The sequence below is a fragment of the Sarcophilus harrisii genome, chromosome 1 (assembly GCF_902635505.1).
Source record: "Sarcophilus harrisii chromosome 1, mSarHar1.11, whole genome shotgun sequence".
Taxonomy (NCBI): domain Eukaryota; kingdom Metazoa; phylum Chordata; class Mammalia; order Dasyuromorphia; family Dasyuridae; genus Sarcophilus; species Sarcophilus harrisii.
Window position 1 is genome coordinate 484,104,671 of NC_045426.1, and position 22,418 is coordinate 484,127,088.

Sequence of the window (22,418 nt, forward strand, 5' to 3'; positions counted from 1 at the left end):
CAACATTAATATCATCACCATTACCATCATCATCATCATCATCACCATCACTATCATCAATCTTCATCAGAAGGGTTTTAAGTTGACAACTTCATTCCTTAGACCTTCTATGGCCCGTATTCTGAACTCAAGACAACTTAGGGCAATACAAGCATGTACTAATAAATCTTTAAAAACTAATCTCTGGGTGGCATAAAAGAAGTAGAGTATGGACACATAAACAATTTTACATTTAATTTGCATTATTAATAATTTCTTCAATCCATACAGCCAACAAAATAACATATCAATCTTTGAATAATAGAAAATCCTAAAATGTAAAGATTTTTACTGAAAACTTAAAAACTGGCTCATGCAAAAATTAAAACTGACTCTAGGACATTCCTGAAATGCCTTTTTTCACATAAAATAAACATCATAATATTTTGCTTCACTTGGACTATTTGATAGTATAAGCCTCAATTTTTGTTCCTAATATAACTCCACTGTAACAATCTCCTAAGACTTACTATCACATGTAGTTGAAAACTCTATAACTTTAATTTGCAAACTAATTTTACTGCATAATACTAGAAGTACTAGAAAAGTAAGTGCTAGAATTTCATTGGTTGGGGAAGCTATTAAAGCCTGTCATTTTGTCCTTTGTTTATTCTTGATTGCAGTTCCTGACAAGGATTAATGTCTTTTTGAATAAATTCAACACAATTTAGCTCACACTGATGTCAAAAGACTATGCAGTTTTTTTTCCCTTGTTAATATTTTTCCACTTCCCTTGTTAATATTTTCCACTTCCATTTTTTCCAATACTTCATTGATCTATAAGCTTAAATATCTTGGATACCAAAATAAATATAGAACTAAAAGCATATTAGAACATAATATTACAGGTCAGGATATTTTGGGTTAGAGCTTCATTCACACTTTTTTTTCAATGTTAGATTAGGACTGACCCAGAGGGCTGGTCTGACTAATTTCTGGTTAGGCCAAGTACTGGTACTAGCTTTTATTTATTTGGTTTTCCCTGAACATTTTTGTATCATCTCAGGGAGAAAATGAGATGCTGATTTGCCTCAGGTTTCTGTACTTGTCTCAGTTTATTATCTAAAGCCCTTCTGAATAGTAGATACATTCTAATATTAATTATGTAAAACAAAGTCACTCTGCCTTTTGTCATCATACTTTATAATACCACTTCCAGTTTCTGTATGTTGAAAACTTTTCATTTTCCTCTGGTGTTGTAGCTAGAAACTTGAAGGGACAATATTCAATACTTGTCATATTCTCTAAATGCCATTTCCTATGTATTCATATTTCCTCCAATCTTGCTCCCTTTTTTTTTTTTACATAGTGACTTAACATTATGTTGTATTTCATATTTAAATTTAACTTTTGAGCAAATTGTATATTTTGGTCATATAATTGTTTGAAAAAGTTATAAATGCTGACTGCTACGGTATTTACTATCAGTTGATTATTTTAAAAGTATTTGAATTCATTGAATAAAATTTAATTTTCAGAGTTTTTAATCCAACATAATGCCCTATTCATGTTAAGAATGCAAAGGATAACTTCATATATGCAACACCAAAATAAACTTTGATAACTATTTCATTATTAATTGTACTTGTTAATCTTGTTGATGTTTTTCTTTTTCCCCAAGACAAAAATAAGATTCACTATAGGCGATTAAGTTTTCTAGATGTCCTTGTGAATTACGTTGTGTTGATTGTAATAAGTTCTGAAACATTTGCTAATCTCTTAAATGATATTTGTGATTGATCACTCAAAAGAGACCAAACTAACTAAGCATGAGAGGGAACATCAAAACAATGAAGAATGCCTACTTTTCAGTTTCAAGTCCATCTGCATTTATATCTTAGGCACACTATAGATGGAAGAAGAATTGGGCCCAGAATTGAAGAAAATGCAGAGAGAAAATTTAATTGAATTTGTAAAATTATGTATCCATTTCAATTATTCTAAATTTCTTCCTGAAGAAAAATACATCTTTTTAAGGCACAGATAATATCAGTGATTAATTGTGGCTTTAAATATCTAAAGTCAATCTCTTTATACATCAATCTTCATTTCTATACCATGAATCCATGAGTCATAAATTATTTTCTTTGCAAGGAATTGATAACTGATGGCTTGGATACTCACTGAAATGGTCTCTATATTGTGTCAATAGACTTAGAAGAAGTCTCCAAGATTATTTAATTGGCCCTCTTATGAAAAATCCATTGTAAAATATCCACAAAAGTTCTATAAAATGGCAATTCTAGAAGAGCTGACCGAGTTGTGACATGAACTACTGGAAAAAAGACTAAATAGGAGATCGGGAAAGCTTTTAATCTCAAGGATTATTGTCAATAATGACTGCAAATATAAAGAAGTTCAAAGGAAAATAATACTACAAATATCTTTTAACCATGGCAGATAACAGGACCTAAAATGATTTCGTTCCTAGAAATTCTATGATTCAATAACCACAAGTTGGCATAGATTTGCTCTCTGCTTCTGCCATTCACGGCCTTTCTGACCATGAAAAAATGGTTTCTTATCTAGGAAATAAGGTGATTGGACTAGATGTTTTCTAACATCCTTTCTTAAATTTCTAATTATTCTGTAAGCTATTTTATTATTATTATTATTATTTTGCCAAATTTACCTTTTAGTGAAAGTACCCCAAATAAATTCAGCATCAAAATTAGCATATGGTTAACCCTAAGTAACTCTGCTTTTCTTTGCTTATTCAAATTTATTATTTCATCTTTTAAACTAAATAAAAGATATGTATGATTAAATCAATGTCTAAGAAAAAGAATTTTCTAAACCTTTTGAAGCATATTAAGTTCAAATCAAAATATTCATCCCAGTGTCCTCAAAACTAATTATGTGATTTATTTTTATCATATTTCAAAATTCCAATGTGAAAAGAATCTGAGGATTAGAAATGTGTTAACTCTATGACACATAAGAGACAGCTTTATTTGATTTTCCTTTGTTCCCTACCTTAATTCCCTCCAAACAACTTTTCCATTAAGAAAAAATGCTGAATTCTATCACATGCCAGCAAGAATCATCTACTTTTGAAAAACAACTACTTTCAGTGGAACACTGATGCTAAAGGGGAAGAGTAAAATGTATTCAAGGGAATGAGAAAAATGAGAAAAATAAGAATGAGAAAATAAGGGAAAAAAGAATGAAAATGAAAGAAAAGAAGGAATAAAGGAAACATAATCTCTTCTTTCAAGGAATTTACAGTCTGATGGAGGAAATAATTTATGTAGACAAATAGCTAAATTATATAAGATAACAATAAAGAAGAAGATAAAAGTTGTAGTACTCAAATTATTTTTAATCAGAAAAAAAACAATTGTTGCATGGAGTAACCTGCTTGGAAAGTGACACAGTACAGTAAATTGATTTTTTGTGTCAGGAAAATTAGGGTTTGAAGCCTCCTTCTGCCATTTACTAGATGTATGATAACTGGTAAGTTACTTGACATTTTTGAACCTCAACTTCTTCATATTTAAAGTGAAGATAATAGCTTTAGTAACCAGTGCACAGGATTCTTATGTGAATTCCATAAGGCAATTTATGTAAAATGCTTTGCAATCCTTAAAGTGTTTCGCAAAATACCCATTGTTACTTTAAATAATTTTCTGATTTTCTATTTTTATTCCAAGATTATAACAAGTGACCCTTTTCCTACTTATCCTACTAAAAAAATGGAAGCATCCATTACACTGCAGAGAGTGCTATGGGACTAGAGAAGTTCAAAGTCCTTTACTGATAAATAAATTTGCAGTTCCTTTAGGTAGGACTTAGTAGGAAATAATCAATTGTCATTCAAAGGCCTCTTCACATGTTATCAATATAAAACTTCTTAATCATATAAATGAACCATATTACTCAAAGTTCAACGTATTAAGCTTGTAGCACAGCAAACAGTCAATGAGTTATCTGTAGGAGCCCTCAATAAGAAAGGCAAACACATGAAAACCTACACCAAAACAAGTTTGGTGAACAAGGAATATTTTTCAGTGTCACCTAAAACATTCTTCAGTTTTCATCTATGTGCAAATTTCAAGAGAAGCTTATGTACAAAATAAATGCTGTTTTGTCTCTGATTAAGGATGGGAAAAAATTAAACATGTGAAGAAATATATATCTACTCAAGTTCTCAGGGGAAAATGAAGTTTTCTTGTTAGAAAAAATTAAAAAATTTATGTCATATTTTCCATACTCCCTACTAGGAGTGTGCCTAATTATTCAAATCTTTACAGGCCTATTTCTCACAATACACTACACCTCAGACACCCTAACTGCCTTCTCCTCAGTAGCCCACATCTGCCATGACATCAACCATGGTTGACTAATTTGTAACCTCCATGCTAATGGAGCATCAATATTTTTCATATGTCTCTTCCTTCTACTTTAAAATGTTTTGTTATAAGGGATGGCTCTCTGGGAGGGAAAAAGGTAGATGCACATATGCTTGCTTATATATGTATGTATGTTTGTGGATATATATATATATATATATATATATATACATACACACATATTTATATTCTTAATAGAGTTTCTATACTGGTAAATTCAGGAAATACTATAGGTATGTAGATCTATAATTCTACAAAATATTTTGGCAAGAAAATTTTATCACACTATGCTTACTGACAAAATAAAGAAGTAGGGACTACCATTTGTTAGAATTCAAAACTGTTTAAATGAATGGGCTAGGTGGGTCGTCATATATTGAAAAGGCTGTCATATGAGTAAGAGAGATTTACATGTTTTGCTTTATCCAGAGATCGAAGAGAATAAATAGCAAGAGTGACTGAAAAGCACAAGGAGACAGATTTAGACTCATGTCAGGAAAAGCTTCTTTATAGAAAGAGGTACCCCAAAGTGGCAAAGGCAAACTCAGGGAGAGATTTTCCCACTCAATTTTGCTTTTTAACCATAAAAGCATCTATGCAACTGAGGGTAAGTCCTCTAACCTTGACTTAAGAACCAATCCATGTGAATGAGCATGTTTATTTCATTGGTTTCATGCATTTCTTTTTGTATAGAACTGAAAATAGCGGTCTTGATACAAAAAAGTGAAATGTATAATTTTCCAAAGAAAAGGTAACTATTCATAGCATGTGTTCCTATTATGGGCCAGAACTCTGAACTTGAAACAAAGGATTCTTACAAGATAATAAGTCAATAGAATTGATAGAGACAATAGTTATCTAAATTAGCATAGTTCAATATGTTTGATTTAATCCTACAAGGAGATGTTATGGGCCAGAACTTAAAACAAGGTACTAAGTGGAATTGAGGAGACAATGGTTAAATCTAGTTTAGCATTGATTTCATCCTACAACAAATAATGGTGTCCTGTTGATATAATGATTGGTTTGTACTCAGTGTATGGCATATAAACTAGAAGCCTCAGCCAGGGAGATTCAGAGACAAGTGGACAGAAGGCTGAAGACTGAAGGCTGAAGACTGGAGCATAAACCCTTGGACTCAGAAAGATTCATCCCATCTCACACCATCTTGGTGGCAGGCTCTTCTCCTTTGCTTCTCCACTGAAACCTCCACTGAAACCAAGACTCCAGAAGGCCTCCAGAAAAGTAGCTGAGCCTCAAGTGAAAAATATAGGACTTTGAAAGAGACAATAAAGGATTTATACTTTAACTTCTGGCTGCACTTGTGGTGTTTACTGAACTGAAATGAAGGCTGCCTCCAGAGACTCCAACAAAACCTCAACAGAGAACATTACATTTTAGAGAGAACATTATATTTTAGCCTCCTAACATGAGGCTCACACCATGCTGAGTTCAGTGGAAAAGCCTCAGTCCTGATTTCAGTGGAAAAGTCTCTCTGACCCAGAAATTAGGGTAAGTACAAAATGACACTTTGAAAAGGGCTAAACTAGTGCTTCAGCTGAAATGGGACAGATGTTTAGAAAACAACTTACCTTGTTTTTTCCTTGAATTTTTCCAATTGAAGGAAAATGTCTAGAGAGCATTGTCAGAGTTATGAAAAGCCAAGGTCTGATTGTAACTTGGGAGCAGATCATTGAACTTCTAGAAACAGTATAGTACACATCTCCTTGGTTCTCTAAGGAAAAAGAATTGAATCCAGATGAGTGGAAATTAATAGGAGAGCAACTATGTGAATACTACAGTGATTATGGATCTGACTCAATTTCCAAAGAAACACTTTATACATATAATTTAATACAATTGGCTTTAGGAAATTATATAAGTCATAGAATAAGGAAAAACAAGAAAGAACAGGAGGGGGAGGATCCAGATAAACTAGGTGAAAAGGATGAAGAATCAGATAAGAATGGAGTTAAGTACAATTTTGAGTGTAGTGCTTCAAAGCAGAAGCCATTAGGGCATTCCCCATCCCCTGACATACTTCCTTCAATTAACCCTTCATGGGTGGAGGGAGAAGGAGAGGCGGTAACACAATTAGCACCACCTATGAAGCAGCCTATGACAAGATTTAAAAAGGCACTAATTAAAGCCAAAAAAGAACAGGATATATCTGATTTAATAAATTCATACCCTGTGATTGAAGAACTTGACTCTTGAGGTCAACAATGGAGTAGATACACTCCTTTTGATCTGGAGAAAATTAAGGATTTAAAAAAGGGTTGCACTCTTTATGGGGCTACATCATTTTATGTTAAGATGTTGTTAGAGAATTTGGCTTATGAAATCTTAACCCATAGTGATTGGAAACCCATGGTAAGGACATGTTTAGAACCTGGACAAAATTGTTGTGGCTTTTTGAGTAGAGTGAATTATGTAGACTTCAAGCCCAATGCAAAAAGCAAAGTGCAGTTAACATACAAATCACTTTTGACCAACTAGCAGGTGAAGGTCAATATGCAGGCAATTCAGCACGGACTAATCACCCCATAGCAGCTTATGAACTTATTGCTACTGCTGCAATAAAAGCTTGGGGCACCCTCCTAAGGAAAGATTGAGGGGAAGCCTTCACAAAAATAGAGCAAGGTCCCAAGGAATCCTTTGCTGATTTTGTGGAACGTCTGCAAACAGCTGTCACAAGAACTATTGGAGAAAATGTAGCTACAAGAATTATGATAAGATAACTGGCTAAGGAAAATACCAATGAGGTTTGCAGAAGAATTATATGGGGACCACACAAAGATGCTCCTTTAGAGGAGATCATAAGACGCTGTGCCACAGTGGGCACAAATGTTTATTATACCCAGACTATGATTAACATGGGAAGACAGGATCCCTCTTGTCAAGGGACTTCTAGAGAAACTTGCCAATGCTTTCAATGTGGAAAAAATAGAACACCTAAGAGCTCAATGTAGGTATAGAGATAGAGTGAGAAGACAGGTTGAGAGAAGAGCTAAAACCTTATGTCCAAAATGCAACTGAGGTTTCCACTAGTCCTCAGAATATAGATTGACCCAGGGAAATGAGAGGCAGGGCCCATCTCCAAAACCTCAAAACAAAAACAGGTGGGCATGATGACAGCCAAAGTTACCCTAGAGAGTGTTTAGAAGTTTAGAACTTTGATATGATCAATCAGCAAAAAAGCAATCAGATGGGAGAAAGGGATTAATGATCAATCTTCAGAAAAGCAATCAGATAGCAGAAAGGGATTACAATTGGGGAGAATATAGGCTTTTTTAACCCAACAGGAGGGCAGTGTCCAGTGTGAGTAGCTTCAATGTAATTGCCAGGTGATGAGGAGAAATCTAGAAAGTGGTAAATAGAAGGGACCAGATAGGTTAATTGTTTGGGAGAAAGAATGTGCTTGTATATCTATAGATGGAGAAGGAATCAGATGGGTGCCAACGAGCACCTGGAGAGAGACAGAAAAAAAAATCTTGAAAAAAAGAATACCTAAAAAACATCTGACAGTGAAAGTACATGGCTGATAATGAGACTGTTACAGAACTTCAAAACCCACAGGAGTCATTGGATTCCCTGAGATTTTTGATGAGACTATTGCAGAACTTCAAAACTTGCAAGAATAATTGGATTCTCTACACAGGTAAAGTAATGGACAATAGATTCCTTTTGGACTATTTTTAGGACTTATGAACATGTATAATTCCTCATGTTGATTTATGTTATTTGTTATATCACTACTAGCCTGTGTTACTATGTGTTTATGTAATTTATGTAATTATGTATAATACCTCCCATGTTGATTGATTTATGTATATCTGTTTCAAGTGAGCCCCTTCATAAACCCACTAATCTGATTTGATTTCCCATTTCCTTTCATGTTTTCATCTCCCTTCCTTAGACGTCAGGAAGGGCATGATCACTTCCTTTTATAGTGTTTTCACACCTTTTTGAGCAGTCAGGGAAGGCGTGATTATCTCCTTTTTTGGGGTTCTCACCTCCTTGAAAAGTCAGGGAGGTCATGACCACCTATGTTCTAAAACAAAAGAAATTGGGAGGTATTATGGGCCAGAACTCTGAACTTGAAACAAAGGATTCTTATAAAGTACTAAGTCATTGGAATTGATGAGACAATAATTATCTAATTTAGCATGGTTCAGTATGATTGATTTACTGCTGCAAGGAGATGTTATGGGTCAGAACTTGAAACAATGTACTAAGTGGAATTGAGGAGACAATGGTTAAATTTAGTTTAGCATTGATTTAATCCCACAACAAATAATGGTTTCCTAGGAATATAATGATTGGTTTGTACTCAGTATGAAGCATATAAGCTAGAAGCCTCAGCCAGGGAGATTCAGAGACAAGTAGACAGAAGGCTGAAGGCTGAAGGCTGGAGCACAAACCCTTGGACTTAGAAAGATTCATCCCATCTCACACCATCTTGGTGGCAGGCTTTCCTCCTTTGCTTCTCCATTGAAACCAAGACTCCAGAAGGCCTCCAGAAAACTAGTTGAGCCCCAAGTGAAAAATATAGACTTTGAAAGAGACAATAAAGGATATATACTTTAATACTTGGCTGCACTTGTGGTGATTACTGAACTGAAACGAAGGTTGCCTCCAGAGACCCCAAGAAAACCTCAACAGAGAACATTACATTTTAGAGAGAACATTACACGTTTCTTCTTCTCTGTATCCTCAGTGAATATATGTATTTTTTTAATTAGTTAAAGCTTTTTATTTACAAAACATATGCATGAATAGTTTTTCAACATTAATCTTTGCAAAGCCCTCTGTTCCAAATTACCTGCTCCTTCTCCCTACTCTCTCCCCTAAATGGCAGGTAGTCCAATACATGTTAAATATGTTAAAATATATGTTAAATCCAATATATGTATACATATTTACACAGTTAACCTTGCTGCTACAAGAAAAATCAGATCAAGAAGGAAGAAAAAAACTGAGAAAGAAACTAAAACACAAGCAAACAACAACAGAAAGAGTGAGAATGTGATGTTGTGGTCCACACTCAGTTCCCCCGGTTCTCTCTCTGGTGTAGATGGCTCTCTTCATCACTGAACAATTGGAACTTATTTGAATGATCTCATTGTTGAAGAGAGCCACATCCCTCAGTGAATATATGTAAATCATAATAGATTCAAGATTGTGTTTGGAAGAAACCCTAGATTCATTTAGAATATCCCATCAAATTTACATATCAGAAAACTGAAGTTCAGAATCAGTTCTATTTTATATCATAATTTATATCAATATAATTTATTGAATGAGGGATTTAAAATTAAACATTATTTTCTCCATTAGTCTAGTATAAAATATCAATTCTTCTGTTTTGTATAAAAAAGCAATTCACAGTTTTGCTCCAACTAATTTTTAATTCTCTCTTCATTTTTACCTTAATCATGTTTATTTCTTCACTCTCTTATATATAGCACAAAGTGTCCTTTTTACTATTGTTTACATGATGCCCTGCTCACAACTTCATCTCTTTGCACTATCATTAATGTTTAGAATATATCCTCTTTTTCTCTGCCTCTTTGAAACTTTTGTTTACTTCAAGACAACTTAAAAGTTGTTTTTTCTTAGCTACTGCAGGTGAGCAATCTGAAGAAAGGAGGAAACAAATTTTGCAATCAATTCATGAAAAAAAATTCTTAACAAATAAATTTATTATTAAATACAATATACTACCTCAGGAACTAATGAGTTCTATATTTCTAGGCATTTTAAAGTTGAAAGGGGATCGCTAATGATCAGTAATATTGTGAAAAAGTATTTGAGTAGGAATGAGACTAAGCTCGTATCTAAGGATCTTTCCATTTCTGTTATGTTAGAATTTTCTTTCAATTTATAATTTAGACTATAATTGCAAATGTAATTTGATTCTCTTATATTGGCCACATAAGAACATTTTTTTTTTGGGGGGGGAGAGTTGTCAGGTGGGACTGGGATTTGAAAGTGGCTTCTGATTTGTGAACCAGGAACCTAGAATTCCCAAAGTATATTGGACTTTGGATAACATGATTCTTTATTTAATAATGGAATATTATAATTTACAGGAATTATGTGTCATTTCAATCTCTAACCTTAAGTAGCAAACCTTTGTATTTGAACATTTTCGTTTTTTTTTCAAAATGTACAATACATAAAGCATATGTAATGATATTCTCAAAGACTTTAGAGTATTCCTGTTTATACATAACTAAGGTGCTAATTCCCTGAGGTTTAGGGTGTTGAGGTAAGCAAATAAATAAGCAAAGAAATTGCTTGCTAAGATAAGATTGAGCTTCAAAAGTAGGCAACAGCAAATACACTCATATGGCAACATCTTTTTTTTTATCTTGAATGAGATGAGTAATTAATATAATACTGAGAAGTAATAACATCAAACTACTTTCTTCCAAATTTTCCAGAAATTTTTATTTCTTTATGTTAAAAAAATCAATGTTTTTGTCAAACCCAATGTACTTATTGAAATAAAATTGTTATAATTCAAATCTCAGAATGTAATACCAACTCTTTTGTAAGGAAGGGAGTTATATATATATATATATATATCTTATATATCTATATCTATATATTATAGATATGTAGATATAGATACATAAGAATAAAATTATCATTATTTCACTTTTCTGTACCAGCTACCCATATGCTATAGTGAATATACTATGCAAATCACTCTCTTTTTGTCTCTTAATTTCATATCTTAACAACAACAACAACGTTTAACTGTTTACATATATACTTTAATTATGGTGTTTTTTAATGGTGAGAACAGAAGGAAATTTGAAACAACTATCCAGACAATTATCAACCTTTCTGTGCATTATGTGTACTTTTAAAACTACAATCTACTTCTTTCCAATAAAGCATCTTATTAAAACTGTTGAAGCACTCTTAACAACATTTGTGAATGAAAGGGGAATGATTGAGACTCTTTTCTTTTTTTAAGCATCATTTAATTTTGATTCCAAAAATGTTCTAGGAAGATACCCAAGGATGTCTGTAATAAGTACTTTGTCTAGCCCTCATAATCATTTTGTCAATCAGAATTTAACCACAAAAGTATCTTAAATTAATTATAGTTAGGTTTTTCCAACCAATAGTAATTTCTATAAAACGATAGTCATAGTGGATGTTTATTATTGTATTATGTTGTCACATAAATATACCATGTCACAAACTTGTTTTCAAATTGTCGAAAAATTGTTATTTTGTGTAGAGCTTCAGAGACTCTATAGCCTTAGGAGATTACTATTGTTGAAGCACTAAGAAATATGTCTACATTTTAGAAGTTTTCCCTTGCTTTGAAAAGCCATGACATTGTGTTTTGTGTCAAGTGACATGTGAACACTGAGATTGAAGTTTAGCTAGCACTTTGATGTTCTGCCTATTATGTATGGCATTTACAACATACATAAATTGTTAGTGATTTCATGCTTACTTAAAGTACTGAGTTTGGAAAAAAAATAAAAAACAAATACTGAAAAGGTTCCAGATATGCTCAGCACAACTGAAAGAAAATTCAATTATTTTAATGGTGATAAAGTGATTTTGTTATTGTTATACTATTCTAACATATAAGTTTGAAGGCACCATAATATCCCCAATCATTTACAAAAACAAGTATAAAGCAAATTTAAATATTGTGTATCTAGAAGGGGGACAATAACAGATGTTATATTTTTATTAATTATAGTTTACTAAACAGTAGCAGCCTCATATTAACCACAGAAATTATATTATCAGCAATCATTAACCAAAGACTAGTCATAAAAGCAACCACATATAAGAAATGAAAACATAGAAGAGAGACAGATTGAGACAGAGCCAGAGAGATAAATACAGAGAGACACAGAAATGACTTTAAAATTAGGAACTTAAGCATTCATATATTTCCTCTAGCATATATTAAAGTTTCAATGTGTACAAATCCTTTCAGTGCCCTCAGGAAACACTTTGATATACTTTTATTTTTTTTCCCCATTTGTATGTATATACATATAGACGTATATACACACACACACACACACACACATATATATATATATATATGCTTTGTGTATGCATGCTTGTTCAGATGTATGTGAACATATATGCATTATGTAAAACTATGTGTATATTTCATCCAGGTTTCATCTGCAGAGAAAAAAAAAGGAAAAAAATTGACTTTTGTACTTCTATATATTTGGAGATTTAGACTTCTAATTTCTAAATACTAGATTTAGGAATTTATTAATGGTGAATTAAATTTATTTATGTGCTGAAGTAAAATTATTTTATTTTAGGACATAAATACCATTAATTATGTTAGCAAATGAAGGATTCTGTGTTTTTTAAATTTAGTATGAACTAGAAGAACCTGACCAACATATATTTTGACAGAGTTAAGATTGTATTCCCATGTAATATGTCAGTTCCCTGCATATAATAACATCATTCCCGTGGAGATGGTATTCATTGGTCACAGATGATGTGACCAACTAGAGGTGATGATGATGATGATGATGATGATGATGATGATATAGTATAATGACAATAATAATTATTCATAGGCTACTTCTTAGGGACACATTGGATTATGTTCTATAAATTGGGCAACAGCTAACCAAATTATGGTATATGATTGTAGTGGAATACCACTGGGCTATAAGAAATGATAAACTCAAAGATTTTAGAAAAACATGCATGAAATAATGAAAAGCAAAGTAAGCAGAACCAAGAGAACATTGTATGAAGGAAAATCAATATTGTATTAAGAATGAGTTTGAGTAAATAAATTAGTTTTCATTTGAAGAAAAATGGTATCTGCATCCAAAGAAATAACTGATAAATAAAAGTAAATAAAAAACAACTTTACATATACATATACATATATATATACCTATTTGTGTCTAATGATAACCATCTTTAGGGCAGAGGGAGGGAAGAATAAAACAGAAAAAAAACAAATTTGCAGGATAATTTTGTTTTATATTTGAAAAGAATAACAAATTATGTAAAATATAATAGCAGATTCATGTGTAATCATGCCTTTTAGTGTACTGTGCTAAGGAAATGTTTATTTTATTCCATAAATTAAAAATAAAAAAGAAATTAAAAGTATCTGAACTATTTTGTATAACTATATTATTTTAAATATAAAAACCACACCTGTGGATTTCAAAATTCTTTTCAAAGACAAAATTCTGCTGAAGATACTTTGCTTACTCTGACTTAAGGAAACTTTATAGTAGAATCCTGAGTTGAATGGGTAAGTGATTATTAAGATAATTATTCCATCACAAATCTTCAACATACCTGGCAAATGTCTATCTAGATTTGTGATTATTCCATCCTTAAATTATCTCATATAAAATAACATACTTATATATTGTGATTAAATTAAATTAAATTCTGGGTTTCACTCAGTACACTATAAGATGAAAGAAGTAAGTTTGAGGATGGTATGGTCCTCCAACAGTTGATGATAAGACATTATCCCTTAGGCATTCCCAGAAAAGTTCTACCTGTGTTGCCAAAATATTGATGCAGAATATATTGCTATCCAGTAATTCAGAGAATTCACTCCTAAGACTTCATGTGGTTTGCTACATAACCATATATAAGACATTTCTTACATTCACCTGTGACAAGAGGGATCATAAACATAGACATATAAAATAATTCACTCAGGTCACCAAAATCCCCTCACAGTTTTCACATTGTTCTTTTATCCTTCTTTCTTTAAGGGCCATCTATATGACTGGAATTACTCGAGTAAGACTTTGCATATGACTCTTTAAAGTATTATACTTTTGAGGGGGACGTAATATTTCTGCTTGATCTTAGAAGGGTTATTTAGCACAAATGATTGGATAGTTCAATGGATCAGATCATCAGGGAGTTATTCCTAATTATGTCAGGGGTCTGACAATGGATTATACAGACTTTTAGAGGAAATTCTCTGTCTAGAACTGATCAAGAAGATGAAATATATATAATATATTAAAAAAACAAACAAACAAACAACTTTCTTCTTCAAGGAACAGTTAGCCTTGATTCCTTCCTTTCAATTAACAGATTTTATGAGATGTCATATTTTGTTTCACCAGAAACTGTGGGATTTTATTTCTTACGAAACACACACACACACACACACACACACACACACATACAAACACACACATAAGAATCCAAAGCTTTAATACATACCCAGGGAATCTTGATCTTTCAATTTTAAACAAAAGATAAATTAAATCTTATTATAAAAATTTTTTACTAATAACAATATAAAACACACACATACACACCCACATTCTCACACTTAAATGACCCTAAGCTGAAGTGTGGGGTGTGTTGAGGAAAGACTAGTACCTTCAGTGTAACAACTGTTGAGTCCTCATCTGTGGCTCCCAAAAGTTATACCATGCACCATGGCCACGCACTGGTAAAACCATTTAGGTAGGAGCTAAACAGGTTGAGGGTCACTGAAGAATACCAAACTAAACACATGAAGACTTTGCCTTGTAAAATGGGTGGATGGAAATAATTTGTTCTAGTGGTCATGAAGGTAGCAAAAGTGGACATTGTTGAAGGGTTTTAAACTTTTAAACTTAATCAAACTTTTTAAATAGAGGGCCAGTTCACTGTCCCTCAGACTGATGGAGGGTCGGACTATCCAAAAACAAAATCTTTGTTTTGTGGGCCTTTAAATAAAGGAACTTCATAGCCCTGGGTGAAGGGGATAATCGTCCTCAGCTGCCACATCTGGTCCCCGGGCCGTAGTTTGAGGACCAGTTTGGTTAGATACCAAAGACACCAAGGTCATGTACTGCATCCTGAGCAATCACCTGAGCCTCAACTCTGTCCTGCCACTGAAGAGTGACAACTCTGGAAGAAAGAATGAGACCAAGGACTTCATGAAAGTTTGCTTCACTTATATACAGTTTATATATGAATTAAAAGACATCCTCCATATCATTTTGCCATTTCTACCTATCTCAAAGTCCTGTGGCAACAGGCAAATGATGAAGTAGCATGTATGGATGCACTGGTAGCTGTGGGCATAACCCTGCACTAGGTGCCCCAGGCTATAAAGCTGTTTTCTCATTGGAAACAGCATTGAGATTTTGAAGTCACTGAGTGTCTGAACAGTCCTTTAAGAAGCCACCCCCATATGTTCATATGTAATATTTGTGCCTGAACCTGTGGTAGAACATTTCCAGCTTTTATTGATCTGATCAATACAGCTGGATGCATTATAACTTGATTCTAACATAATGCTGTCATTTAGGTCCTTTTTGGTAGTAAAGGGCAACAACTAAGCAAGCAGCTTGTTAGGGAAAAAAACAACAATAAAGATACCACATCTTTGCTTTTGTTTTTGTATGTAAAAACACAAATCACTTGGGAATCACAAAAACACTGGAACCTGGAAACTGAACATTACTTTTCTACCCCATTTGATTATAAAAGAATAAGATATTAAACTGCAAACTAGAGAAGAACTGAAAGAGCCTTAATTAAATTGATACTGCTCATGTCACCTGGGTAGTATATTTGTCAGGGCATAAATTGTGATAACACCAAATAAAAGTGACAAACTTCTCAGATCTCCCAGTGTAATTCCTGGTAATAGGGATGAGTTTATACAACTGCCTCATGGGATATTTCATTTGAAGTGACATCTTAGCTGTCTGACCTATCTGTTAGATATAACACAGATAATAAAAGAAGTGTTAAGAAGTGAAATGATTCTTGTCGTGAGACAATTGTCAGTAAAGGAGATATTAAGTAAGAAATTGTGAGTTTTCCTTTAAGGACTTCTCTAGTCACAATTAGTGCCAGAGAATTTGATTTGTCTTGATTAATTTGCTTATTCAGAAGATGCTATAGTATATATTAGTTGTTGCTATGTTTAAAGTTTTAAAAGTCTTTTCATTATTCTTGTGTAGTTTTTTATTTTTCAAATGTAGTTTAACTTTTTTTTTTCTTTTTTCACCTCTCCAAGGCATGAATTACAAGCTTACCAAAGGAAAACATTTGTCAACCATAATCCAGGAGTTCTGTATTCCATTATTTTCAGAAACTAAGTGTTACTGTAACACTTGTACCTCAATGTTGAAGAAATGAGAAGGCCCTGCTGGTAGTGTGAACTGACTGATCGCCAGTGTGACAGGGTGAGAACATTGAAAATTTTATCATACTGTGCCGGTCTTGAAACATGAAAAGAATATAATGAATAATGCTTATAGTTAAAAGAAAAGAATTAAGCTTCTCCTTTGGGCTATTTTGCAAACATTTTTGAAAGAAAGGAGAGAGATCACTGTCAAGTTCTGAACAAAGATAACTATCTCTCTATTTATTATCTATCTATCTAAGTATATGTATGTGTGCATGTACATATATATGCACCCATGTTTGTATACATATATCTATTTATATAAATATATGTGTGTGAGGGTGTGTATGTGTGGCAAAATGAAATGAGGAAAATGATATAATCACTGCCTATCCACTGAACTTGAGCCTAGGTAAATATCTAACAATCTTGAATTTTTTTTTTCAGGGATATGTAAATTTTATTTGTGATGATAATGGTACTGCTTCCAAATGGAACAGGCCTATGTATTTTAAAAAGTAAGCAAAAATCCAAAAAGTACAAATTAAAGAATACAAGTCCTAAGTGGCCTGTAACAGGTTCTACTTTAGCCTCCTAGGATTCTAGAATTAAAATAATCACTTTACATTAAGTCAGTATTCTCAGGAGATTCCTGCTCATATGAATACATATTAGGAGAGTACATATTTTTGAGATATCAACTCATTGCTATAACTCAGCATTTTAGATGAATTACTGGCACTAAACAGAAAAGACAAGGAAAATATGAAATGCAAGAGATTTTGTTTTTTGATAGGAAAATTTGATAATTATCTTAATTTTTGTAAGTAACACCTTTATTAAGTATTGCATGTACCAAGAATTTGTAACAACTCTAAGGGACAGATTAGTAACAACACAGGCACAGATGAGGTTATTGTTCTATATTTTCTTATGGATTTTTGTTTTTGTTTTAAGATAAAGATTGTAAAACTAACCTTCTTCAATAAGAGATTGACTATTTCACTGATGCTTTAGATCAGCTCTAACTTTGTGGAAATGTATGAGAATTATGCATTGTAAAAAACAGAACAAGAAAAACTATTTAAGCCTAGGTGTTCATGGCACAAAAAGTAGGCTAAATTACTATTATGCCCTATATGAAGTTTTTATTGGCTTTCAAAGAATGATGAAATATCCTGATTTTATGAACAGTAATTCTGTTGTATGCTCTTTTCATTGTCAGAAGTTTGTTTCTTTGGAGTCACTGATTCAACATTTATAAAAGTAGTTGGATAGTATAATGAATAGAAAGTTAGTTTGAAAAGCATGAAGATTTGAGTTTTTGTTGTTTTCCAGATATTTTGTAACTCTGTGACCCTAGGCAAGTCACTAAAATTGTCTGATCCTCAGTTTCCTCTTATAGGAAGAATAATAAAGCTTACCTCAACAATGTAAAACTATTTGAATGTCAACATCAGTAGAAGTTTAGTCTTTACTGGATGCCTTATTTAGAAAAACATAAATTAATAACTTGCATTACACTGTAGAAACATTTTGGTAGATATTTTAGGAATTACATTTGGATTTGGACCATCCATATCATGGGATGTGCAGGCCCTTGTTGCCTTTATGTTGTCAATTGTCATCTCTACATGTAAGAATAAAATAAAATAACTTATATAGTGAATTTCACAAATCTAAAAATGAATTACATTGATTGATTATTAGTGTGAGTGGGAAATGTGAAGTAACTGAAATAGAATTGACTTAAAGAAAGAAAGTCTGTAGTTTAAGGTTCTGTCTCAGTTGTAAATTGAATGTGTGAACCCTGGCTCAAAACGTATCCCTCAAAACAGTAGAAAATTCTCTAGAATGACAAATTACAGAAAAGTTGGTCTTGTTTCCAATATATAGGAAGAGTTAATTTAGGTATATAAGAGTAATTGCCATGCATAATTGATAAAATAGTCAAAGAATATGAAGAGGCAGTATTCAAAGGAAAACAAAATTCAGTCAGTCAATGACCTTATGGAAAAATGATCTTAATTACTACAATCAAAGAGAAAGGCACTTTAAAACAATTCTGATATTCCAACTCATAGCTCTCAAATTGACAAAGATGACAAAATAGTCAAATGACAAATATTGAAAAAGCTACAGAAAAGCAGGCACAATAATGCACTTTTGGTAAGCCTTCAAATTGATTCATCTCTTTTGCAAAGTAATTTAGAACTATGTATCAAAATTTTACTAATAAGTATATCCTTTTACACAAAGACACTGCTTCTTGACATATTCTAAAGGGTTCAAAGAAAGGAGAGAGGGAAGCCCAGTATATTCAAACATATCATTGCCATTGTTTTTGTAGCAGAAAAGACAGAAACTAAGAGATTGGTCCAGAAATTGTGGGTGACTAACTAAATTATGGTATATTAATGAAATGAGACATCATTGTACCATAAGAAATGTCAAAAGGTATAGATTGAAAAAAACAAACAGAAAACATGTAGGCACTTAAATTAAATAGTAAGAATCAGAAGAACAATTTGTATACTAGTAACAAAAGGGTAAACAAACAGCTCTGGAAAACTTAAGTGACCTAAAAATGTAGTGAATAAATTCAATTCATAAAATCAATAATAACAAATGCTATATAACACCTAAAATAGAGGTGATATTTTAAGATGTCAAATGAGACATAGCTTTTTTTTAAATCACTATGGAAATTTGTTTCCTTTGACTATAAATAATTCTTGAATATTTTGTTTGTTTGTTTGTTTGCTATGTTGTTTTAAGAATGAAAGGATAGGAGAGAAAATCAAGGACTTATTAATTGAAAATAAAATAAATTTAAAAATACTTCTTTTCAAATCTTCTTCTAAAGTCTTACTACATCTATAAGATGCTTGAAACACTTAATTTGGATTCAATTTTCTCATTTGCAAAATAGGGATAGTAGTAATGTAAATTGTATCCCCTTTAACCTTTGGGGGAAAAATGTGTCCCCTTTAATCTGTGGGAGAAGGGTGATTTGGGGTCTCAAGCTCCCCCCCCCAAAACAACACCCTTCTCAATTTAAGTGGTCTCATTCAATTGGAAATCTTGGCCTGGGGCATAGTCAACATCCTTTTGAGTGGCTCAAACTCCCAGTTAAGTAATTTCATTCAATTTTGAATTGAATTGAGTTGAGTTGAAAATCAGTATGTCAGGAGTTGGCCACTAGCTCATCGCCAAAGATCAAAGCATCCCCAATATATCTAGCTGTATGCTCATAAGTCTTTGCAGAAGTCCTAACAGGATTTTGCCCACTACAGAAGATATTTTCTTCTCAGTGTAACCCACCTTTGATACATTCCTAAGAGGACCTTGCTGTTGTCTTCCTAGCAAGCTGTTTTCTTTGTGAAAATAAATCCCATTCTTTTCCACAAACCTTATGCCTGTATTCACTGAAGTCTGCAAATTTTTTCGCAAAGCCTGTCACCAGCCAAGGAGATCCCATTGCTTTTAGGGGAACTCTTGCACTCAATTCTCATACCTCATCAATAGTATCATCTAAATAATGTTTTATGAAGCTTAAATACATATGTATATATATACATATGTATATACACATACATATATATATATAATTTGTGTGTATATATATTTATATTTATGTGTAGATACATATGTATGCATGTATGTATGTATGTATATAGCTTCACAACTAGGTGACTCAGTGAATAGAGTAATAGATTTAGAGTTAAGTAGACTTGAATTCAAATCAGGAAAAACTGATGACTTTCCCTCACACAACAGATCTAATGAAGGGGATGAAATTTTGAACTTTCTGTATTTCTTCTATATGTAATTTCTGCAACAAAATTACCAAAGATTTTGCCATTCTAGTCTATAAAGAATGTTCTTGAAATAATGTTAAATTACATCAATTCCATGAATAAAGAATGTGTACATTTTACAAAAGTGCAAAATTTAAGATCAAATTGCTTCAGAGTAATGAGGAATAATGTAGAATTCAGTATTTTTTTTATTTCAAGTCCAGACATTCAAGGAAGGAGAAAATGTTCCTTACTATTAAAGGGGAAAAAATCATTCAGTTGTGATTTAATTGGCAAACTCTTCTGCTTGAAATATCTGGAGGATGGTATATAGAGAGCAAATTTCAATAGGTAGTAAGAGTTTTCAGGGGAGGAGAGGTACACAAATTACTTCTGATTTCTACATTGGTTTTCATGTGGAGCCTTTTATTTTCCATCATCAGTTCTGAGCTACTGTGACAGGCAGGAAAGCTTTGAAATTAGTATAATCACTGTCAGAGTATACAGTCTTTGAATCTCAGAGAACTGCCAAAAAATGTGTATTTGTCACATATGAAAGAAAAAGAGTATGTGAGTGTTTCAGTTCTTTGGACTTGGATGGAAACAGAATAAAAATAATAACATTTGTATGACTGGTGTTAATATTCAAAAGAAGACTTTTGCTCAGTTCAACCACAGTGTGAGCAAATTACTGATTCTTTCATTTAATTTTCTGGAAAGCAGAATATCTTTTTATGAGTGCCACTCCCAGAATGATGTGGGGCCAGTTGCAATATATCATGTTTGCCAAATCAAATATGTGACTTTTGCTAGCTACTAGAAGCGTGGGTACTCAACTCAATAAGTATTTATTATATTTTTATTGTAGTGGAAGCCCCATTTTTAGCCATTGGTAATACAATGAACACGCAAAACTGAATATATATATGTATGTAAGTTGACTTTTACTCAGTTCATTCACAGTGTGGGCAAATATGTGTGTATGTACATATACAAACACATATACACAGAGATATACAGATATCCATGTGTATATATGTGCATATATAAGTGTGTGTGTGTACGTGTATGTTTAGTTTTAGTTTTTTTTTTTTTTTTTGGTAGGTGATATCTTCTTCAATAGAATATAAACTTCTCAAGGTAAGAGTCCGTTTATTTAGTTATTTGTACATATTTTATATAGCCAGTAAATATATTTATTTTTATTAAAGTTATTTTCAAAACATATGCATAGATAATTATCATCATTCACCTTTGCAAAACTTTGTGTTCCAATTTTTTTTCTCCCTCCTTTCCCTCCTTCCCCTCTCCTATATGGCGAGTAATCTGTTAAACATATGCATTTCTTCTATACACATTTCTACAATTATCATGCTGCATATACACCAAAAAAATCAGATGAAAAAGGAAAAAAAAATGAGAAAAAATACAAAATGCAAGCAAATAACTATAAAAAAGGTAAAAAATACTGTGTGGTGATACATTCTCAATCCCCACAGTTCCCTCTCTAGGTACCCATTGGAACTGTCATGAATCATCTCATTGAACTTGCACTACAATGAAGAATCAATTATCTAGCAAAATTGAGAGTAGTATTTCTGGGGAAAAAATGGATATTAAATAAAATAGGGAACTTTCAATCATTTCTGATAAAAAGACCAGAATTAAATAGAAATTCTGATCTTCAAAAACAAGACACAAGAGACATATAAAAAGATACAAATAAAAAACATATTAATAAGTTAAACTATTTACATGCCTAGTTGGGAAGATGATATTTGTAACTGTTCAAAACTTTATTAGGACAATTAAAAAGAGAATATATAGACAGAGAATGTGAATATGAATTGGCTTAAAAAAAAGGAAATGAATGGGTATGAAAATCATTTTGTTGGGAGAAGAGGGAAGGGAAGGCTACATCCCACAAAGTGGCACAAAAGATCTCTTACATTAGAGGGAAAAAATGGAGAGGAATGAGCACTCTTTTAACTTTAATATCATCCAATTTGGCTCAAGAAAGGCTCAACAAATACTCAGGTAGGCATAGAAATTTTTTCTTATCCTAAAGGAAGTAGAAAGAGAAAA